Here is a 12,273-nt window from a genome sequence, read left to right on the forward strand (position 1 = left end):
TTGCAAGCTCTCTTTCTCTCAGTCTCCATCCATCTCTTTGTTTTACTCTGACTCTCTGCCTCAAACAGGGTACAGATGCAACTGCACACATGCGGTCATAGAGCATTTGTTTTTTGTCATTGAATTTGCTCTGGATCATTCTTACGCTGTCTCAGCGGAGACGTTGTAAACAACCAGGTGACAGGTTGAGAGATACAATACAAAAACATACAATACAAATTATGACACTGAAAGGCTGATAGTTAGCTCATAATATTTCATTAAAAGTGGTGCGCAAACGTGCAGATGTAAGATGTTTGAAGAGGGTAGTAGTGCATTATTTATCTGTGTGGAGCTGGAACAACATGGAGGATGTTGGGACTGGGGGATTGTGTTATATAACAGACTGAGATTTTCATCAGTTTTATCTTAACACATGTCCTTGTGCTGCCCTACAGATAATCCACAGCACTAAGAGGGGAATCATGTATGTATGTGCATACACAAACAACATCAACGAGATTTTGTGTCTACACAACGTGTGGTGCAAAACACACCACATTAATGTTGTAAGCAGTTGCTAGGGTGCTCTGGGTGGTTGCTAGGTGGTCACTAGGGCGTGCTGGGTCAAATTAGTCTCATTCCTCAGTCTATGGTCTTTAGATAAAACATGGGTCCTTTAGTGTAAGTCTATGAGATTTTTTTAGCATCCACAAGGTGAAACATGTGAATGATTTGCATCATAAAGTTGCACATTTCGAGGTTTCATTCATATCTAATGAGTTGCACACAGAAATGTGTAGTTTAAGGGCATGTGTACATGGTTTCAAAGAATAAAAACATCCCCTCATACAAGCTCTTTCTGGCAGCTGTTTTTGTAGCAGATAGCAGCTTAAGCTAGCCTTGCTCCCCCTGCAGCACATCACTGGTCATGCACTCAAATGTTTCTGCAGACCATTCAGCTCACACACACACACACACACACACACACACACACATTCTTGTACATCTATCTTTATGAGGACATTCATTGACACAATGCAATCTCTAGCCGCTTACCCCAACCTTACCCATCACATTACTTGAAAAGGCCTCTAACGCCATCGCAGTTGATGCATGTGTACATTGTGTTGCACTCTATTACCATTATGCTGATTTGATTTAAAGGGGTCACGAACTGCATTTTCTTTGAGATCCACTTATAATGTAAGCAATATTTTTTATATCAAAAAACATTATAATTTAGAAGAAAAGGGCTATTTTCTATCCTGCTTTTGACCCTCTAACTCAAAAAAAAGAAGAAATTCTGTGTTTTTCAGTAATGGGAAAGATGTTGGTATATGTGTTTAATGTTAAGTCATGTTGGACATTTAGAGGGGTTTCCGTAATGTTTTTGAAATTTGTGGTTACCATTATGCAGAAGAGTATAGCGCTTGTGCTTACTGTGGGCACTCACTCAGTGATCAATATTACAGTTGTTCTTGATTGTTTACACACATTTTCTGAAAGCATGCCTCATATTCTCAGAACTCTACTCACAAATCAAAAAACACACACACAATGGGCAAAACCCCTCAATTCTCCTGCAAAATGAAACTTTACATTCAAAACAATGTTATTTCTTCTCAAAATGGTATTTTGTTTTCAAATGACACACACAAACCATCATATGAATAGACATTTATAAGAACCAGTTGAACACTGATGTGCTCAATGTAAAACACTATGATGAATGCAAAACACTTCTTCTCCATTCATCATAATGACTTAGGCCTTTTTTTGTTCAGTGTTACACTTTCTACAGACAGTACATACATAAGTGTGTTGTAAAATATTTGAGAATATTGTTTTTATACTCAGAACACACAAATACACGGTAACAAATATATTTTATTTTTCCCACAAAAACAATGTACACAGTGTACATCCCAACCAACACAAAGTTGGACATACAGTGGTCTACATACAAAACAACAGAAGAATTGACTGTATACAGTTACAGTAAAAAAAAAAAAATAATCCAATGTTGGCATCCATTGCTCCATTGAAGAGCTCACCTGTTGCCCTTTTATGCTAAGGCTCTGATTGCTAATTGTAAAACTGTGTGACAGGTGTTTGCCCATGTGATGAGTCAGTGTGCATATCTGAATGGCAGTGTGTTCCTTGTGAAAACAAGAGATTTTCTGCATGAAAATTGTGCCAAAAGCAGAGAATTGTGTGTAGTGTTTTGAAAAAAGTGTGTTTTAGAACTGCAATTTGAGTGTAAAGCAGGAATTGTGCTTGTAGTTTAGCAGAATTGGTTCAGGGGGTTGGTGAATGAGTTACATGTTGTGGTCATTGTGTCTCAAGTACCAGTATTTGTGTGTAAACAATTGAGAAAAACTGTAATGTCAGATCTGATACCAGACTTTACTTATTTGTTTGTTTGTTGTGTTTGAAGGTAATAAAATTAATCCTCAGTCAATTAATAAAAATATTAAATTGGACCAACATAGAAACAATTTAATAATGTTAAGTTAAATGTACTAGAATCAGTTCATTTAACCTAATCCAACTAAATTGTGTTGACCCAACTAAACTGATTTATTTTGAATGAACTCAATTAAATTATGTGTAAAAACTTAAATTACCAATTCTACAGAATGAGATATCAGTGTTTGGACAACCAGAAAATATGAAGGATTCTGAAAACAGTTTGTGCTTGAAACATTGTGAATTTCTACATCAGCCAGACACACACAGACATCAAGAATCGGCAAATGAATCTCAACTATAGTGACAATCAAAAGTTTCATGCTGCAATGCATGATACCAGCAGTACAAAAGATGACTCGCAGCATGCATTGCGGCATGAATAAATTATGCAGCTGAGTTGTCTGGTTATTTTCTTTAATTTTTACTATTTGCTTTTATTTTTGCTGTTGGTTTTGTGTTGACTTTTAGTAGCGTGTTTTGTGATGGTCAGATTTGATGTTATCTTTTTTGTTGATTGGCACCATTGTTGAGATTCATTTGCTGATTCTTAATGTATGTGTATGTCTAAATAATGCCGTAGTTCAAAGCTTTTTTTGTGAATGATGAGTTAAAATTTTCTTCATAACTGATTGCGCAGCACTGCTTGATCTTTTGCTGTAGTTTCACAGTGGTGGTAATATAAAAACAAGGCGTATTAAAACAACACATTTTTGATAAGGGATTAGACACGGGATGAGATTGTTGATCCAAGTCAAGGGTCAAGAGCCCAACTAAAGCAAACACTGATTCCCATAATGGTAACATCAAATGAACCAAAACAACATCCAAACCTCTGTTAATTCTCAATAGGAATTTCTGTAGATGTAAGAAAAAAATAATAAAGTCAATCTGGATAGTAATAAGTGAAGCTGGTAATGCTGTTTTTTGGAGTTGTTTAATCCTCCTCTGCTGAGATCTTGAGATATTTAATGTCTTCTGGGGCTGGAAGTCAGTTGTAGTTCTTGTGTTTCGCTTTTTTTCCTGTTCTTGTTGTTCCTCTGTCCTTCAGTGATTCTGGTTAAGTTTTCATCACTAATGCTCAATCATCAATTAATTAATTGCTGAATTATATCATTAACTTCAACACTGCTTCAGTGTTACTCTAAGGCCCTGTCCACATGAACACGAGTATTTTCAAAACCACAGCTTTTTCTATGCGGTTTGGCGGTTCGTCCACAACAAGTAAACGCAGTATCCGGTCACTGAAACCGAACATTTTTGAAAACTCCTGCCAGCTTGAAGATTTATAGAAACTCTGGTTGCAAGTGTTGTCATGTAGACGGTGAAACCGGAGATTTTGGCTTTTGACATCGGAACTGGAACCGGTCCGGTAATAACCTTTTTTCCAGGCCTCTGATTGGCCAACATGGCTTTACGGTTAGGGTTATATCGCCACCTGTTGGTTTGTAAATCAACTGCAAATTAATTTATGGCATCAAACTGTAGAAAAACAGCATTTTACTGGCAACCACAGCTGCCAGTAGATTACCGTAAAATCAGTAATATACTGTAAACCGTAAAAGTCAGATTTACTAAACAATATATTAGTGAAAGTTCATAAAAAAAGTTATGCGAAGTTAATAAAGAGGAGAGTAAATATTAAACGTCTCGGTTACGTATGTAACCCTCGTTCCCTGAGTAGGGAACGGAGACGTTACGTCGGATGACGACGAATGGGGTTTCGCTTAGAAAGCCTATCATCTTCGAGTATATAAAACGAGCCAATGGCAATGAAATGCCATGGGTCTGCGGAATTTGCATAGCGTATCTCCGCCCCACGCAGGGGGTATATAAGGAAGTGCGCGAGCAACATGCAGATATGTTTCTTCGCTGAGGAGCAGAGACTGAACTCAGGCGTTCCAGCGGTACAGCGGAAGTGGCAGGGAGACGTAACGTCTCCGTTCCCTACTCAGGGAACGAGGGTTACATACGTAACCGAGACGTTCCCTTTCGTAGTCACTCCGAGTTACGTCGGATGACAACGAATGGGGTTCCCAGTGTAATCACGCCACCTCTCGACTGTCTTCCAGTGCCCTGCGTAAGTCTGAGCTCCCTGTCGTGAGACTGGCACGGACGAAGGACTCCTACTTAACACAGGAATACCAAGGTACACTGGGAAGCATATCTCAGTGGAAATATGCAATCATGCCCAACCCGAAGGGGGGGACTTGGAATACACATATGACCGCGAAGGGCTTGCATATGGAGAATCACTGGGGTGTCCAGCCGCAGGTGGAATATTTCAACCCCAGGGGTGGCAAGGTGGCTTGCCGAGGGAAAGACACATGCTCAGAGAGGCTTACAGTGGAAATACACATGTGGGGGTCGCCCAGAGGGGGAACCATGCACATGGAGGCACCTAGCCAAGCGCGAAAGCTGCCAGTGGCATAACTCTGGCGTTGACGTCGTCAGTGCTGGAGGAGACTCAGGGCTTATTAGGCTCACCTGAGAAGAATATAGCACGTATCCCGTCCGTGGAGAGGAATGGCGAGCAAGCGAAGACACCTGAGCAGAATCTCTTACCGGCTAGTTGAAGCGAGTACATGAGAAGAAACTGGCTCTACTCGGAGATTGTAAAATCTCGCGAACGTGTTAGGTGTCGCCCGGCCTGCAGCTCTGCAGATGTCTGTTAGCGAGGCGCCATGCGCTAGAGCCCAAGAGGATGCCACACTCCGAGTGGAGTGGGCCGTCACACCAAGGGGGCATGGTCGACCTTGCTGCTGGTAAGCCAAAGCAATGCCGTCCACTATCCAGGGTTCTAAATTAACGTTTTTGATCACCAGCCAATGTGGCTGGTAACTTTCTAAAGTTACCAGCCAATCTGAATATCCACTAGCCAAATTTTTTTCCGGTGAAAATAAGAGAAATTATAAGTGCCACTGAATGTATTTACTTATTTTATTAGAATTGCTGGCATGAAAAACACAAAGTACAATACAACAAAATATACACAGAAAGGCAATACGATCTGTCTTGGCAGTTTTAATCCTTAGGCTCTCCTGATGACTTCGGGAACTCTCATGGTCCTTACTGCCTCTACTTTAAAATTATTAGATCCTAGGCCTACTACGAAATTGTTTTGTTTTTTTCTTTTGCGTACATGACAATACATGACGATATTATTGTGATCAAACACTAGCCATCCCATACACAAAATAAATATATTTGAAATATGTTTTCACAATATATTTGAAATATATTTTTGGAATATATGCAAATATTCGAAATTGGCCCAATAAATATATTTTAGTTATATTTCAGAATATATTTCAAAATGATAAATATAAGTGAACAACAATGCAAATATATTTCAATGTATTTGGAATATATGCCACATATATTTTTGACACTTTAAAATATATTTCAATATTTTTTTTTCTGTATGGGATTCACGACCCGTCAGCCATTTGGCATTAAATGTTCTTTTCTTAGTTTCTCTGTTGATACCCTCCTCATCCCCTGCCTCGTTCCTCTTTTCGCCCCCAGAAGTCTGTCCCAACCACCACCGCATTTCGTTTACAGTTTTTTTCAATTGTTTACACGCAATTTTGAAAACCGGGTTCTTTTTTTCAAAACAGAATCACAATTATCCAAACACCACACTCAATTTGCATAATTCCTAGATTGTTTGCAAAATGACACACTTCAGTCAAAACATATACACATATTTGTGAAAATGCTATTAGTTTTCATTTAACCAACACAGTCCTCAATGATCAGACACTATTGCAGCCAGTTACACACAGCTGTGATAAATATAAAACACATTTGTAAAAAAACTAATTTTAGGAAATAGCATGTGCTAGATTTTTGGCCAGACATTGTTATGTAAGGGATAATTTAGATGACAAAAAAAAATAGTGACATACCCACAACATTCTTCATGATTAGTTTGAGATATAGGGAGAATGTACACAAATAGGCCTACTATAAACTTACAAAGCACTGCACAACACTGATGCTGCAGACTGAATATTTCAAGTATTTATTTCAATACTTACACAGTATTTCTTACCATAATCAGTTACAGTAATCAACCAACAATGAAATCAATGAAACAAATAAAATCTGTAGACAAATAAAAATTACTGCATGAAGTACATACACTTTGACTCTGAAGAAAAACTACTGTAAAAGCAACAAGAATACTGTAACTATTCATCATCTCTCCGTCTGGCTGGATCAGGCCATAAGATTTCATCCACATCACAGGCTATGTCTTCAATGGCATAAGTCCTTCCCTACCTCTTCCTCTACCTCCTTCTCCTCTTCCTCTACCTAGGCCTCTTCCTCTATCTCCTTCTTCTCCTCTTCCTCTATCTCCTTCTTCTCCTCTTCCTCTACCTGGGCCTCTTCCTCTACCTCCTTCTCCTCTTCCTCTACCTAGGCCTCTTCCTCTATCTCCTTCTTCTCCTCTTCCTCTACCTGGGCCTCTTCCTCTACCTCCTTCTCCTCTTCCTCTACCTCCTTCATCTCCTCTTTGAGCTCCCCCTCTCATTCTCACTCTTCTTCTTTTTCTTCTAGCTCCTTCCATTTTTGTTGAAGACAGGTGAACTCACCTGCTGCCTTTTATAGCACACCTGAGTGCTGCGTTTTCAAATTAGCACATGTGTGCTTCCACACCTGGTGGTTGTGTTTATCCAATTCGTTCATTAGTGTGGTCATTGGCAATCCGGGGCTTTGTAATGACAAGGAAGTAACCTCACAATCCTTAACTGTGTCTAAGGTGTGAAAATGTGTGTAGAGTTTTACAAATCACTGTGTGTAATGTTTTGCAAAAAGGGTGAAGCAGACATTGTGTGTAATGTTGTGCAAATCTGTGGAGGTGTTTTGCTCCTTGGAGTAGAATTTTGCAAATTGTGTGGAAATTTTTATTTTAGTGTGTAAACAATCGTAAAAAACTGTAATATTAACCTACTTTACTACCAACTCCGTTCATCTTATTTCTTGTGTTTTCTGTGTCCGTTCGTTTCCATGGTTTCTCGCGCTGGTTTCACTGCAAACTGCGCGAAACCAATGGGCGTATGAAACGTCATCACGTAGCATTACGGCACAGTGTTCATGGGAAATGTAGGAAGTACTGCCAGGGGGATAAATGACCGAGAACAGAGCGGAACAGAGCCTTATATGTATCATGCCTCATACATCACCGGCCAAACTGGCTAGTAAGTTTTTATTAACACCCGCCAAAATGAATTTTAACCCGCATTTGGCGGGTTGGCGGGTGTTAATTTAGAACCCTGCCACTATCCAGTGAGACAACCTTTGCTTGGAGAGAGCCTCTCCCTTCAGCTTCCCACCATGACAGACAAACAGCTGGTCTGAGGTCCTGAAACACTGCGTTCTGTCAACGTAAGCACGGAGGGCGCGTACTGGACAGAGCAGTGCCAAGGCTGGGTCTGCCTCCTCCAAGGGCAGCGCTTGCAGGTTCACCACCTGGTCTCGAAAGGGTGTGGTGGGAACCTTGGCACATATCCAGGCCGGGGTCTCAGGATCACGTGAGAGTTAGCGGGTCCGAATTCCAGGCACGATTCATCAACCGAAAATGTCTGCAGGTCCCCTACCCTCTTGATGGAGGCCAATGCAACCAGGAGCGCTGTCTTCATTGACAGAAACTTAAGCTCCACTGATTGCAGAGGCTCAAAGGGAGCACTCTGCAGGGCAGTTAGAACCACTGAGAGGTCCCAAGAGGGTACGAGGGGAGGACGAGGAGGATTCAGTCTCCTCGCTCCCCTCAGGAACCTGACGATCAGGTCGTGCTTCCCCAAGGACTTACCATCAACTGCGTCGTGATGTGCGGCAATGGCGGCAACATACACTTTCAGGGTGGAGGGAGACAGCCTTCGCTCCAACCCTTCTTGCAGGAAGGAAAGGACGACACTGATGGGGCATTTCGTGGGTTCTAGATGTTTAGAAGAACACCAGTCGACGAAGAGGTTCCACTTCAACGCATAGGCATGTCTCGTGGACGATGCTCTAGCGGAAGTGATGGTAGCCACCACCGCTGGTGGTAGGGTACTCAAACCTACCTCGTCCCGTCCAGGAGCCACACGTGGAGGTTCCAAAGATCGGGACGAGGGTGCCATAAGGTGCCCCGTCCCTGAGAAAGCAGGTCCTTCCTCAGAGGAATCGGCCAGGGAGGTGCTGTCGCGAGGAGTACTAGTTCTGGGAACCAGGTGCGGTTGGGCCAATACAGGGCAACCAAAATCACCTGCTCCTCGTCCTCCCTGATCTTGCGCAAAGTCTGCGCAAGAAGGCTCACTGGGGGAAACGCATACTTGCGGAGGCCCCGCGGCCAGCTGTGCGCCAGTGCATCCGTGCCGAGCGTGCCCTCGGTCAGGGAATAAAACAGGTCGCAATGGGACGAGTCGTGGGAGGCAAACAGATCTACCTGTGCATCCCCGAACTGATCCCAAATCAGCTGAACCGTCTGGGGATGGAGTCTCCATTCTCCAGCGAGAGGCCGAAGCCGAAACAGCTCGTCGGCCGCCTGGTTCAGGTCTCCCGGGATATAAATGGCTCGAAGCGACCTCAGATGCTTCTGACTCCATATGAGGAGGTGGCGGGCGAGTTGCGACATACGGCGGGAGCGTAGACCACCTTGACGGTTGATGTACGCTACTGTGGCGGTATTGTCTGATCGGACTAGTACGTGTTGACCCTTGAGCAACGCACGGAAGCGGTGCAGGGCAAGGCGTACAGCCAGCAACTCGAGGCAATTGACATGCCAAAGGCGCTGGGGTCCTGTCCAGGAGCCCGCGGCAGCATGTCCATTGCACATGGCGCCCCAACCCGTGGTGGAGGCATCTGTCGATACAACAACATGCCTGGAAACTCGTTCTAAGGGAACTCCGGCCTGTAGAAAATTGAGGTTCGACCACGGGGAGAAGGTCTGACGGCAGGTCGGAGTCACTGGGACTCGGAGCGTGCCGTGTTGCCATGCCCACCTTGGGACTCAATCGCGAAGCCAAAGCTGAAGCGGTCTCATATGAAGCAATCCGAGCGGCGTTACTGCGGCTGCGGATGCCATATGCCCCAGGAGCCTCTGAAAAAGTTTCAGTGGAACCGCACTCTTGCCCTCGAATTGATGAATTGATGAAGGCTCGTAAGCTGCGGCAGAGTTTGCTCTTCTCCCAGTTGACCCGAAGGCCCAGATGAGCTAGGTGCCAGAGCACAAGGTCCCTGTGTTCGCAAACCTGGTCTCGAGAGTGAGCTAGGATCAGCCAGTCATCGAGATAGTTCAGGATGCGAACCCCGTGTTCTCGTAGGGGAACAAGGGCTGCCTCGACGACCTTCGTGAAGACGCGAGGAGACAGGGCTAGCCCGAAAGGGAGAACCGCGTACTGGTATGCCTGCCCCTCGAAAGCAAACCGAAGAAACGGTCTGTGTCGAGGAAGGATGGAGACATGGAAGTAGGCGTCCTTCAGGTCGATCGCTGCAAACCAATCCTGTGGCCGTACGCATTCGAAAAGGCGTTTGGCCGTGAGCATCCTGAACGGCAGCCTGTGAAGGGAGCGGTTCAGGACGCGCAGGTCCAGGATAGGTCGTAATCCACCGGATTTCTTCGGTACAATGAAGTAAGGGCTGTAGAAGCCGGACCTCATTTCGGCTGGAGGGACAGTCTCGATCGCACCCTTCGCCAGTAGAGTGGCGACCTCCGCTCTCATGACAGGGGCATTGCCACCGACCATAGTGAAGCGGACTCCCCTGAAGCGGGGAGGAGACCGCGCGAACTGAATCGCGTAGCCGAGCCTGATGGTCCTCGCGACCCAGCGGGACAGACCGGGAAGCTCTAACCAGGCTCCCAGAAACTGAACCAGCGGGGTCATACGGACCACAGACGTACCCTCGGTGGTGCAGCGAGGCGGAATGACCGGCCCAGGCGTGGGTGGCATAGCGGCCCGGTGCGGGGGCACGGTCATTAGCCGCGTCCTGCCAGAGGAGGCCAGGGGAGGACCAGCATCCCACGGGGGCGTGCTCTGGCAGGGGTCTGGCGACAGAGGGGGACGAGAGTGGCGAGGCTCGTGAGCGGCGCGCACTGTCATCCGAGAACTCTGTGTGCTCAGAGATGGGAGAGTGAGTTCTTTCTTTGACCACATTAGGGTGCTGCTCGTCGTGGGACGAGCAGCGGGAATGGGACAACCAAGGATTCTCCCCCGGCCCTCCACCGGGGGAAGGAGCGGCCCTGCTACCGTCTCCTGAAAAGAACTCAGTGCCATCTCTGAGCAGCCCGTCTCAGGAGCGCCGTTTGGCCTGGCGTTTAGCGGGGCGCGGGGCGTGAGAGGGCTGTGGCGCCTTCCTTTGGCTTCCTCCACGACGCGACCCGGAAGCAGCGGACTGCTGGGGCCGATCGGGAGGGGCGGGAGCCGCAGGAGGGCGCCCTCGGCGGCGAGCAGGCTGAGGCACCTGTGCTGACGACTGCGCTGCCGAAGCAGCGGGCCGCTGGGGCAGGACATGTTTTAAAGCCTCAGTCTGCTTCTGGGCAGTCGAGAACTGCTGGGCAAAGTCCTCGACTGCACCGCCGAAGAGGCCAGCCTGGGATATGGGGGTGTCGAGGAACCGGGTCCGCTCGGCCTCCCGCATATTAGCCAGGTTAAGCCACAGGTGTCGTTCCTGGACCACACAAGTGGACATCACCTGACCCAGCGAGCGTGCGGTCACCTTCGTCGCCCGGAGAGCGAGGTCGGTGGCGGCACGCAACTCATCGAAGAGTGCTGGGTCAGTCCTCCCCTCGTGCATGTCACGCAACAACTGGGCCTGGTAGACCTGCAGTGTCGCCATGGCATGCAGTGAGGAGGCTGCCTGCCCCGCAGCTCTGTAGGCCTTCGCCACAAGGGTGGAGGAGAACCTACAGGCCTTGGAGGGGTGCTTTGGGTCGCCACGGGAGGAAGCACTCTGAGGACACAGTTGCATCGCAACAGAGCGTTCGACCTGGGGAACCCCAGTGTACCCTTTAGCAGCCACCTGATCGAGAGGAGGAAAGGCGGAGGAGGTCGCCGAGCGATCACGGGAAGACAATGGAGCCTTCCAGGACCTCGTGACCTCCTCATGCACATCTGGGAAGAAAGGTATTGGGGTTGGGCGGCGACGAGGGTCAGCGGCCGCTCCCAAAAACCAATCATCCAGCCGCGAGCGCACTGGACCAGGTGGCGGGGACCACTCAAGACCAATGGCCGCGGCTGCCCGGGAAAGCATGGCCGTCAGCTCGGGATCAGACTCGGGCAATGCTGGGACACCCGAGGGTGGCAGCACAGCCGAATCGTCACTTCCCAAGGACTCCTGCCCACCTTGTGATGCAGCGATCGACATACGGTCTTCCTCTGGAGCGCCAAATGAGACCTGCGGCAAGTCAGTGGACTGTACTGCAGGCTCATTTGAAACACTCGCAGGTTGCACGGCGCTAGAGGACGGTGTGGAGCGTGGAATAGTCGGCACTTTGTTCCACACCGTAACCCTCAGGTCACCCTGGCCGCCAGCCGAAGTACCAGCTCTCGTGGAGCTCGTAGATCGGGGTGCGGGTGAGGGGACTCTACCACAAAGGTCATTGAGTCTCGACCGCAACCGTGCGATGGGCATGTTCCCGCAATGGGAACATGACTCATCCACAAACGCTGCCTTAGCGTGCTCAACACCCAGACACACAAGACAGCGATTGTGCCCATCAGAGTCAGACACATATAGACCGCAACCAGAAATACAAGGGTGAGGCATCTTTAAAAAGACGTGCCGCGTGCAATGCTCTTTTGTGAAAGGAGATTTCTCCACAAATGTTGAAGCGAC

This window comes from Abramis brama (genome assembly GCF_963993115.1).
Source record: "Abramis brama genome assembly, chromosome: 25".
NCBI lineage: Eukaryota > Metazoa > Chordata > Actinopteri > Cypriniformes > Leuciscidae > Abramis > Abramis brama.